Source organism: Acipenser ruthenus, chromosome 26, assembly GCF_902713425.1.
Source record: "Acipenser ruthenus chromosome 26, fAciRut3.2 maternal haplotype, whole genome shotgun sequence".
Taxonomy (NCBI): domain Eukaryota; kingdom Metazoa; phylum Chordata; class Actinopteri; order Acipenseriformes; family Acipenseridae; genus Acipenser; species Acipenser ruthenus.
The window spans coordinates 6,223,417-6,235,487 of record NC_081214.1 but is presented as its reverse complement, the minus strand read 5'-3'; the positions used below and the strand labels follow the sequence as shown (position 1 = coordinate 6,235,487).

The window sequence follows — 12,071 nt, the reverse complement described above, 5'->3', positions numbered from 1 at the left end:
CTATCTATCTATCTATCTATCTATCTAATAGGGTCTATATATTAGTACAGTACATTTAAAAGAAGCGTGTTTTAAAACTAAATTAAATAACTGAATTCTGAGAATCACTTTCTGTAGATCAAGCTCCGCATCTTCTTGTAGCAGTGCGCCTCACTTTGAAACAGTGCAATGCACCCAGTCATTCTGTCATTGGATTCCAAAATGAGGTGCCGGTTTAAAGAAAAAAATGAATGTCCTTGAATACGAATAAAGTTATTCAAAACTAGGACTAATTGGGAGTGTTCTTTCCTGTGTCTTTTAAGAGCCCTTGTTGACCAGCTGCTGCTTCATATCTGGCATCTAAGGAATTATAATGATGCTGTGCCGGGCTGCCTGCTTCATTGACTTGAACACAGTGATTCAGCGCCGACCTGGCAGTGACCTCTTGCATCCCAGCAATATTGCACTTATAAAAATCTCATCAAACCTGGGGAAGCTTATAAGTGTCCACGTCTCAGCCAGGATATTGCGCATTCTGTGGTTAGTGTTTTGTAGGCACAGTTGTTCCTCCTCTAAATATAATTTGTGTTTTATTAGTGACCCTTTATTCTGTTATGGGGCCCCAGTGCTGAGGCTGCTGACATGCAGTTCAAAGGTTATTTTTTTGTTTTGTTTTTTTTCAGTTTGAACTCCTTTCTTTTGAAGGTGCTTATTCAGGATGCTCACTGTTTAAATTCAGCCTGTTTACCAAGATCAAATAGGTCCATTTTCTTTTGAGTGTTTCTATAAGTTAGTTGCTAGCTTTTTGCTTTTATAATAAAGCTTTCAACTTTGATATGTTTCCTATCCTTTTGTTGGCTTCAGCACTGCTCCCTTTATCACACTGCATTTGAAGCTGTTAGGGTAGGCAAATGGACAGCTTTAAATTCATTCATTTAAAATGCATTGTTGATGTATTTTTAATGATGATCATTTAAAAGAATACGTTCTTCGCACTGTCTGTTGAAAATGGTTATCGTGGCTGTAGTTGGTTTTTCATTGATCTTCTCAAGTTTGTAAACATTTACAAAAATAAATATATCACAATAGACAGTTATCCTGATTGTCGTTCTTTTAGAATTACGGTATAGTCCCAATCCTTACAAGAACTGATTATCACAATATTGAATATACTGGTATGGCTAGAGTATGCAAGCTGCTGTTGTGAACATTGCATGTAGGAGTAGACATAATTAAATCATTCATGCGTAGGCAACCCTTATTTTTCTGACTGGGGCCCATTGGGCAAATTGCGCAAATTTCAATTTTTTACTGTGAGTGAAGGCTACAATGCATATTTTAACGTCATCTCCATTTTAAGCTTTAATTGGTTATACAAGTGCTGAATTTTAAGAGATTGTATGACATGGTAGGCCCATGGCCTGTCGGATACATTGTTCATGCTGCTGTAAATCTTGATAAAGAACAGCACGCAGGCAATGGTTCTCTCACCTATTCCCAATTGCACAAGACAACCATAAGATGAGCTCCATGTGATGTTCATCCTTTCCCTCATGGTCAGCTATTGTACTCTGTAGATTAAGTTGCATCGTCTACTCCAGCAATACCATAGAGGAGAGAAGCAGAGTCTACAAGAAGCTTGAAGGCCTCCAGATGTACTGTATGGGGGGACAATCCATCTTCCAGACCTCAAACTGAATGTGAAGAATGTAGATTGTAGTTGCCATTGGCTGGTGACCTTCAAGCTCCACACATTTATTAAAACGGAATGGATTGATACCTAGCTGTTGGGCAGGCCAGTTTTACATTGCCTTCAAATGTCATGCCTGATTCAGGGGTGCCTGCATTGCATGAATCTCCTACTGAAGAAACAGGGTAACAGCACCCTAATCCACTCGTTGTTTGATTATCTGTATGAACTTTACACTATGTATTGACCTGACTTGCCCATTAGTCATGTCTCGGTCCATTTGAGGCTTTATAGGATTGACATGACCAATGTCATGTTGCATAATTGGCAGAATTTTGCAGGTGCTTCCAAGATGCGTCTAGGATATTTTAAACACTGCTATTTTACTGTGGTGGCATTTTTCAGGCTTTATTTATTAATAATTATCCCATATTCTTCCCCAGGTGATTTATTTATTTATCTTTAACATAAAGCACTTAAATGGCAGTGTGGCTATGTTTCGGTTACATTAACCACAGCAATTTGTCCAAAGGAAGTTTGCTTTTAACCGCTTATCCTTTAAGGCCAACCTGTTAGAATGAGTTGAACTATAAAGTAGTAACCTGGCATTGATCAACCTTAATTCCTTTTAATTGGAAAAGATAGTGAGATTTTGAATGTGTTTGTTTGGCCTGTCTAGCTTTGTATAAATCCTAATTGTCCATTGATTGATTCTATGTAAAATAGTTATGTACTTGAACCCTGATACTGAATATGTCTGTTAAGATTTGGTACTGTGCACCTTCATGTATTGGCTTAAAGTAACTACTGTATAGTATAGGTATGGCTTATTTAGTTTATACTCTCCTTTAAGAATTAAATTGCTACCTGTTAAGCTATTTGTGTATCTCAATCACAACTGAGGAACATGTTAATACTATTAGTACATTTGATTTAATTTACAGCTTTTTTCTGTGAAACAACTAAATGGGCTTTTAATGGCCAAGCCTTAATTTTTCAATGGAAAGCAGAAATTACAAACGAGATCGCAACATGTTAATAAGCTACATGTCTCTATTAAAGCTGTAATGAAAAATAAAGTATTTTATGCTGAACACACTTTATTACAATCGTTCTGCGTGACTGTATTTACATTAATAAAGATGAGTCACTTCTGCTTTGAAATGAAAAAACAAGAGTTGCGATTTAAAAGCCCATTTTGTTTCACAGAAAAAATAAAAAATAATAATTTTTACAATTTTACTATTCACATGTTTCTCGGTTGTGATTGAGATACACACGGCTTAATAGGTATCAGCTGAATTCTTAAAGGAGAAACACAGAAAATCAGAAGCCCTGAGTATAGGTAGACCTCTGTGTGTAAGCAGTGTATATGGTAGATTGTTTGGTGCTGTGCTTGGGGGTGTTCAGACATGTGCTAGACCCTTTGGCTTTATACCTTCACTCAACCTTCCATCTGATTTTTATTAAAGCTTTTGTAAAAACAAATTGTTGAATCCCCCCACCCCCCAAAAAAAATGGTTATTGTTGCAAGCTTGGAACTTTTCACTGATGTAAATGAGATGATTTTAAAATGGTGCTGTCTACAGTCTTTAGCTAGGGCTTGAATTTTGCGCAACCCAAGATGGCTAAAGCATTTACTGATTTTGTATTTATATTTCTACACACTAGGATATGTCTTTACCCCTATTTTATCCAGTATGATTTTCTGGGTTCTAAAAAATCTTTTCTGCACTAATAATTATCCATTAATACTACAAACAGTTGTTTTTTATAAGATGGAACATGTTTGGTAGCAGCACTTTCCAGTGGGGGAAGGACATATAAAAAAAAACACTGGAAGTAGATTAGCATACATCTGATTTTATATGCAATTTGAACCCAATGAGCCTTTTATAATGAAGATGATGTCGCCTAGTTGTCACTGCTTCCCCTTAGGCCTAGTTGACATTATAAATTAAGAAACAGGGGACTGCCCACAAGGAGCACCTCTCTGAATTGCCCTGTTTGGGGGAGATGAGGTTATTGACGTGAGGGTCTGTCTTGTTTTTGCATCACTGGACTGTATGTGGACAGAGCCAGAGAGAGAGGTTGGCCAGCTTGTCTGAGAGTTATCATTTTAAGCCCCTAAAGGACGATACAAGATCTGACAACATGTCCACCCCCTAATTTGCAAAAGGATTTTTAAAGTGCCAATTATTTATTTTTTTGTAACTGATGGCAACTGTGAGAAAACATTTCATCCTTGGGACCCTCTCTCTTGACAGTAAAGCAACCCTTGATGTATTTTAACAGTTGGGAAGCCTCTGGCTCCATATTGTTCCAAACTGGATCAACCCTCTTTAGTTTAGTACTTTATTTCTTTTTTTCTTTGTTGTTGACAGACCATTTTATATTGCTAGATCTTAAGTGTCTCCAAGGATATAAACAGCAAATGTATCAATCGCTATATACTGTAATTCTTACCCTCAGAGATAGCTCATAATAGTAAAACCGAAGGATTTAGTGAAAGAAACGATCACTTTATGTTGAACACGCTAAATTACTTTTGTAATGAGGTTCATTGATTATTTCCTAATGAATAATAGATCATTATGTGCAAAAGCTTCTCAAGGCTGTACTATTTATCATTTTGGTACAAAAGCTTTATTTTTCTATTAGCCTACACACTATGGTTACTAGCAATGCATTTTCATTTCTTCATCTTGCATATGTGTAATTCTGCTTCTTTGGGTTTTAGTGTAATTTCTACACATGCTAAAAAACGACACATTTTCTTCTTTTTTTTTTTAATGATTTTTCTGCCAGTATGGATATCAGTTTTTTATTTAATTCCTATTGGATTTGAATGATCCTAAGAGTAAAAAATACCCCCATTTAAACCATAAAAATTCCTCTCCTGGAATTTGAAATACTCTAATACAGCAACATCAAGTAATACAGTAATTGTCGATTGAAACCACAGAAAACAACAGACCCCCTTGCTGTCTAGCTGCAACACTGCAACATGTTGATTTGCAGGACCATCCGGACTAGAAGGGAAGAAACAGCAAGCTGCATCCTTCTGTCTGTATTGTAGACTGGTTTGAGCTGCTCTACTGGGCAGGGTCCACAGGAGCTCATTATTAACAGCAGCATGAATCACCTTTTCTGATCTGTGGTATCCTACTCCTAAATTAAAGGGGAGGACCCCAACTGAGAGACTCCCAGCCAAGCATAACCATTACCAGCACTCAACTTGTTTTCATTTGAAAACTCCCTGAGCGTCTGTTGTTTTTGTGTAAAATATAGATTTTTGATTGTTTGCCTTATTTCCTTTCATTTAAATCCGTCTGGGGACACTTTACTATAAATACCATACAATGGTTTATCTGCCTTTGATGCTGCTCAGAAGGAAGGCTTTTGTCAGACTACGGTATTTTCTGCTCCCCTCAGCATCTGTGGCAACTGTTAGTTAGTAAAAGGAATATCCATATCCAAAGTCGCAGTTTGAGATGGGCTGAAAATTGCTTCAGAAATTCAGATTTTAGAAGTAGTTGAAAAAATGATTTTGTTTTTTGTTTGTGTAGGGAGTAAGCATGGTAAATGATGATCTAAGCATAGAAAACAATAGAGAATCTAGAACACACACGATATATTAAACAGATGAGCAAATAAATATTCTGAAAATGTAAATGGTGTCCCCTGAATTTAGACGACGAGAGAATTGAATGAAGGCAGCATGGTGGCAAAAGGCTTGTCCGTTGTGTACAAACCGAGCCAACGCTGCTGTACTGTGGGCACTAATTGAAAGTGCTGTGCTAATGTGGTTTTGCATAGTACTGTAACTGTCGATTTACTTTAAATAACCAGAAGATAGTACATTCTGTAATTGCTGTCCACATGCATATATAAATTGGCTGCCAGCCAGTGCTGTTTAACTGACTGTTGCTAACAAAATAATTATATAAATCATACCTGTTATGCACTTCCATTCGTTTATAGGTCTCAAATGTGCATTTTCAAAAAAAAAATCAAACAAACCACAATTTATTATATTTTAAAACCTGATATTTGGTACTACGTTAGGTCAAAGGAATCTGTTTGCATACCATTCTTTCACATTGTGTTGACTTCTGAGGTCTTTTCCACCCCTTCACATTTTTTTAAGTTGCCCTTTTTTCATCTCGTCATCACTCTGCAGGCTTACAGTGAACTCCCTGTAGCTATCCCACCATCCTTCACATCACGTGAAGGCAGTTCTTCTTTATTTATATCCCGAAGGGGGCAGAAATAAGCATTTCATCCAGGGGACCCAACATCCAGCTGCATTTGGTATGCTCTGTCCTATTACAGCCAGTAACACTCTCCATATACACTGATTCAGCATTACACAGTTCTGATCTGATTTGTAGCACACCACCTTTCGTTTTGAAGGTAGGGTCGCCCCTATAGTTTGAAAGATATTTAGGAAAGTTGTTGTCTCATATTAAACTAATTTTGAATATCCGCTGGACATTTTCTGTAAAACAGTGGACATGTAATGAAAACACCATTGTGAAAAAAGGCGATTCCATTGGGCTTGAAGATTTATAACCACCTGATGCTGCAAGCAGTAGCAAGAGCATGCCTTTTTGGCTCGCGGAGTGACATGAAGGTAAGCCGGTTTCAATGCAAGGAGAAAGCTTGCGTGGTTGTACTGTAGCTAAAAGTGATTCAGTATCTCTTGAAGTAGACTGCACAGAATGCCAAACAGTGGTAGAATAAAAAACTGAAAATGACACTGGGGACACATAACTGAATTTAACCTACAAGCTGCATGACAGAGTGGATGGAAGGTTCAATAACATGTGAAATGAACATGTTGCTTTGTTTTCAATCACCACTCTTTGAACTGGATTGCAGCAATTGTCACCCTGACACAGAGCAGGAAATCAGTGTCTCTGGCCTATGGTGTCAGAGAGACATTAGTGACTTGACACACAATCGGTGATTGAGCTGCTGTTCTCCTGTTGTCTCAGTCGAAAAGTATTTAGTGTGACTTGTCAGATCCTTTCCATTCCCCGGGAAAGAAATGCTGAAAAAGTGATACATGAATAACTGTTTTGATAAGCTGTTCTGTAATGTGATTGAAATATTTTTCTTTTTTTAAACTGTGTGGTAGAATCCTCTTTCTTTCCCCCCCATGTGTTTGAAGGAGGGACTCAATCTCTTACAAAGGGTCATAAAAGATAAGCTTGCAACATTGCGCAGAGCTGAGCGCCTACGGAAACGCTACAAAAAGAAGGAGCGTGCGAGAGCTAACTTTTATAAAGACCCATTCAAATTTGTAAAGAAGTTATTCACCAGTGAGAAGAATGGCACACTAAAAGCATCTAAGGTTGAGCTGGAGAGATATTTGGAGGAAACACATACAGATTCAAAAAGGCAGGAGCCTATGTCAATTCCGTCAGACATCCCACCTATCAATCCACCAGAATACCAAATGGAGGACTGTGCACCTAAGTGGAAAGAAATAGAGCAAGCTGTGAAAAAAGCAAGGGCTTCATCATCTCCAGGGCCTAATGGAGTTCCGTACAGAGTGTACAAGAGTGCTTCAGGAGTTCTACGAATTCTGTGGAAATTGATGAAAGTGGCATGGGAAAAACAGGTTGTACCAAGAGCATGGCGCCGAGCAGGTGGAGTCTTTATACCTAAAGAAAAAGATTCTACAAGCATCAGTCAGTTTCGTCCCATTTCCCTATTAAATGTAGAAGGCAAGATTTTCTTCAGCATTATTGCTCAGAGATTGTCAGCTTACCTATTAAAGAACTGCTTCATTGACACTTCAATACAAAAAGCGGGCATTCCAGGTTTCCCAGGTTGCTTAGAACACATCAATGTGATCTGGCAACAAATTCAATCAGCTAAAAAGGAGAGGAAGGAGCTCCATGTGACATTCCTGGATTTGGCTAATGCATATGGTTCAGTGCCACATGAACTACTTTGGGCAGCATTTGATTTTTTCAGTGTACCGATGACAATAACAAATTTAGTGAAAGCCTATTTTGGAGATTTGCAATTCAGTTTTTCAACTTCAGAATTCAGCACTACATGGCAATGCCTAGAGGTTGGAATAATGGCAGGATGCACCATTTCTCCACTGGCTTTTACCATGGCAATGGAAGTAATCATTAGGGCATCAAAATGGGTAGTAGGAGGAGAGCGCTTGGCTTCTGGAATGCGACTACCACCAATTCGAGCATACATGGATGACATGACAACCATGACTACAACAGTAGCCTGCACTAATCGATTATTGGGCAAATTAACCAATAACATTGAATGGGCACGAATGCAATTCAAGCCCACTAAATCAAGGAGCATCTCTATAATTAAAGGCAAAGTAGTAGATAAAACATTCTTCATTAATGGTGAGGCAATACCAACAGTATCTGAGAAGCCAGTGAAGAGTCTTGGGAGATGGTACGACGGGGATCTAAAGGACACAGTTCGTGTGGGAGAAGTTAGACAACAAGCAGTGGAAGGGTTGAAGAGCATAGACAGCTGCGCTCTACCAGGTAAACTAAAACTCTGGTGCTTTCAGTTTGGTCTACTGCCGAGGTTGCTGTGGCCACTGACTGTGTACGAGGTTTCTTTGACAACAGTAGAGAAGCTGGAAGCTTTAATCAGTTCATACATCAGGAAATGGTTGGGAGTTCCACGCTGCCTCAGCAGAGTGGGACTTTATGGTAAAGGAATACTGCAGCTACCAGTCTCTGCTCTAACCGAGGAGTTTAAGTGCGCCAAGGTCAGACTGGAAATGACATTAGTAGAGTCACGCGATATATGCGTAAGGGAGGCAGCACCTGTGTTGAAAACTGGAAGAAAGTGGGCGGCAAAGAAAGCTGTGGAAGATGCAAAGGCTGCCCTTCGAATTGGTGATATCATGGGGCAAGTTCAGCATGGAAGAGGGGGTCTTGGTTTCAGTTCAACTCCTCCTACATGGCACAAGGCGGCCCCAGCTCAAAGAAGGAAGCTGGTAGTCAACGAGGTGCAAAAGCAGGAGGAGAGGATGAGGTGTATAAAGGCCATTTCCCAGGCCAAACAGGGAGAATGGATGAGATGGGAGAGTGTGGAACAACGCAAGATTGGCTGGCAAGACCTATGGTCAATGGAACAGAGCAGGATCAGTTTCCTCATCAGGTCAACATATGATGTTCTCCCATCACCACAGAACCTAAACCTCTGGGTAGGAGAGGATCCCTCATGTCCTTTGTGTTCATCACCTGCAACATTAAGGCACATTTTGACAGGATGTAAGGTGGCTCTTAGCCAAGGACGGTTTACTTGGCGCCATGACCAAGTGCTGCGATGTTTGGCCTTAGCATTGGAAGACAAGCGTAACATGACCAATAAGTTGCCACCTGTTCCATCAAAACATTACACACAAAAGACAACATTCCTCCGCCCAGGAGAGCAACCACCAAGAAAAGGTGTTAAAACCAATCCTCGCCCAGGACAACTGGAAGCTGCTAGAGACTGGAATATGCTGGCAGATGTTGGTCAACGGCTTATTTTTCCACCTGAGATTGCCACCACTAACCTTCGACCAGATATTGTCTTGTGGTCTGGATCAGCACGCCTTGTTCACCTGGTAGAGTTAACAGTGCCATGGGAGGACGCTGTAGATGAGGCGTATGAGAGGAAGAAACTGCGGTATGCTCAACTAGCCACTGAAGCGGAACAGCGAGGATGGAGAGTTCGGGTTTACCCAGTGGAAGTGGGTTGTCGAGGATTTGTGGCACACTCTACAACCCGGTTTCTCAGAGACGTCGGATTCAGTGGCCAAGAGTTGCGTCGCACAGTGAAGAACTTATCTGAAGCAGCAGAGAGGAGCAGCAACTGGCTGTGGTTGAGACGGAAAGATTCTGGCTGGGGACAGGTAAGTAAGCTGGGCTGAGTTGAGTGGGGGACGGAGGGGGGTGATGCTGGGACGCCAGAATCACCGTCGAGCCCTCTTGAGGTGTCGTGGGCTAGTCGACGAAACACTGAGGATGGAAGGTGCCCACTTGAAAACCCCAGAGATGTACCCTACTTAGCTCAATCCAGACGGTTGTCATGCTGATGCGCTGGGGAGGCCGCACTTTGGTTGATCCCCGGAGCCAGCATCGCAGCCGTTGTGTGTGCTGATGCGCCAGGGAGGCAAAATAAGCTAATCCCTGGAGCCAGCATTACACTTCAGCCATTAACACCAGACAGAAGGATATCTACATCATCATATGGAAGGAAACGTAAATGGATGGAGACGCATATGGATCACATTAGTTTACTGTAAAGCTACGTCTTAGTTGGTGCTTATCTTGGCGAGAGCCGAGTTCAAATCAGCATGAAGTTTTAACATCTACTCTCGTGTAATGGAAATCATGTTTTCAATCACCACTCTTTGAACTGGATTGCAGCAATTGTCACCCTGACACAGAGCAGGAAATCAGTGTCTCTGGCCTATGGTGTCAGAGAGACATTAGTGACTTGACACACAATCGGTGATTGAGCTGCTGTTCTCCTGTTGTCTCAGTCGAAAAGTATTTAGTGTGACTTGTCAGATCCTTTCCATTCCCCGGGAAAGAAATGCTGAAAAAGTGATACATGAATAACTGTTTTGATAAGCTGTTCTGTAATGTGATTGAAATATTTTTCTTTTTTTAAACTGTGTGGTAGAATCCTCTTTCTTTCCCCCCCATGTGTTTGTAATTGTATAGCTACTGTAGCAGAACTTGTTCTATCTAGATCATGACACTCCAGCAGTTATTGTATTAAGTTTCACATTAAACGTCATTTGTTCAGCCAGTTTTGCAGATCATACCTTAATGAACTGTGAATGACTACACTAGGTTAAGCAGTGAAGTGTGAAAACATCTAGTTTAGCCAACTTTTCAAATGACTGGCAATGGAGTGCTTCATAGCCATAACTAATTATACAACATTCACAATCCTTTTAAAACTCTTGTTTAATGCTACACCTTTTAAAACCACACGATAAAGTCTACACAGTAAACTGGCTGCATGCAAGAAATATTGCAATGATTTTTCTGGGTGGTTGAGTGTGTGAGCATTATCGACATTGTGCACATACTCTATCCCTTGATAAATAACAATGCCTCTTTTCTGTTCAGCCCTTGGTACAGTATTCCATTAACAGCAGCGCCTTGGGATATCATATGGAATTTCAGCAATAAAAAAGCGCCCCAAGTCTGTATATAAAAACATGGGAATACTTTTAGGAATAATCTGTTTAATCTACTATACAGTGCCATAGAGTAATTTTACATCGGATTATGCAGAATGCACTGGCATTTTGTGGCGGGGGTGTAAAGTTCATCCAAAAAGGTCACTGTTAATCCTCCTAGCCTCCCAAAATATGATCTCTGCTTCCTTTACGTTTCAGACATTTACTTATATATTTAAAAAAAAAAAAAAAAAATTCAGTACCGTCATCCAGCTCTAGCAGAATTCTTTCGGACGGTAGATGCCCGCTGCTACGCAACAGCATCAACTGTGAATCACATTTTAAAATCAATCCTCACAAATACAGTACCAGCTTTTTAATTTTGACTTGCTGTAATGAAAGCTCCGTTCACATCTGTTCACGCGGACAGTTCGGTGATGTTGCTCCATTCAGATATCTGGCACTGTCTAGATAAACTATAAGCGACTCTCATTATGTATGTGATCCTTTTTCTTAAGAAAATTAGTTTGTCAGTAATATCTATTGGCGAGTAAAATAATTGGTGATGGTGAAGCAATCACCCGTTGGGTGAGGTGGGATGGATTGTGAGGCAGCTCATGTTGGCCACAGTGGAGTAATAGATCAGTTTGGTTTTCTTCTTACTAGTTTGTAATGCTGATTGAGGGGCATTGCTGCGCTGTGATAAGTGTATTGCCCTCTGTAATCTTGACAAACACTAATACAGACATTTTAATTTGAATTCATGTGTTGTTGTGTTTTTTGGGGTTTTTTTTACAAACTAATGTATCCAGGATGCTTCATTTGGGACTTTAAAACAGATTAACTGGTTCTCTAATAGTGCAAATATTGAATTGTGCCCTGACTTTAAGGAAAAAAAGGTTTGATTAAGGCAATAAATAGAGGCAAAAATCATTGCTAATTTAATTTTGTAATTACTGTTAAGCTTTATTATTATTATTATTATTATTATTATTATTATTATTATTATTATTATTATTATTATTATTATTATTATTTTTTATTATTTTTCTTAGCAGACACCCTTATCCAGGGCGACTTACAATTGTTACAAGATATCATATTATTTTTACATACAGTTACCCATTTATACAGTTTGGTTTTACTGGAGCAATCTAGGTAAAGTACCTTGCTCAAGGGTACGGCAGCAGTGTCCCCAACCTGGGATTGAACCAA

The 12,071-nt window shown here is 39.6% G+C and overlaps 1 protein-coding gene across 12 annotated transcripts in view; it reads left to right on the top strand.

The window, feature by feature from the left end:
- LOC117430313 (RIMS-binding protein 2-like) overlaps positions 1–12,071 on the top strand; it is a 93,422-nt gene that overhangs the window by 17,709 nt on the left and 63,642 nt on the right. The window lies entirely within an intron of this gene.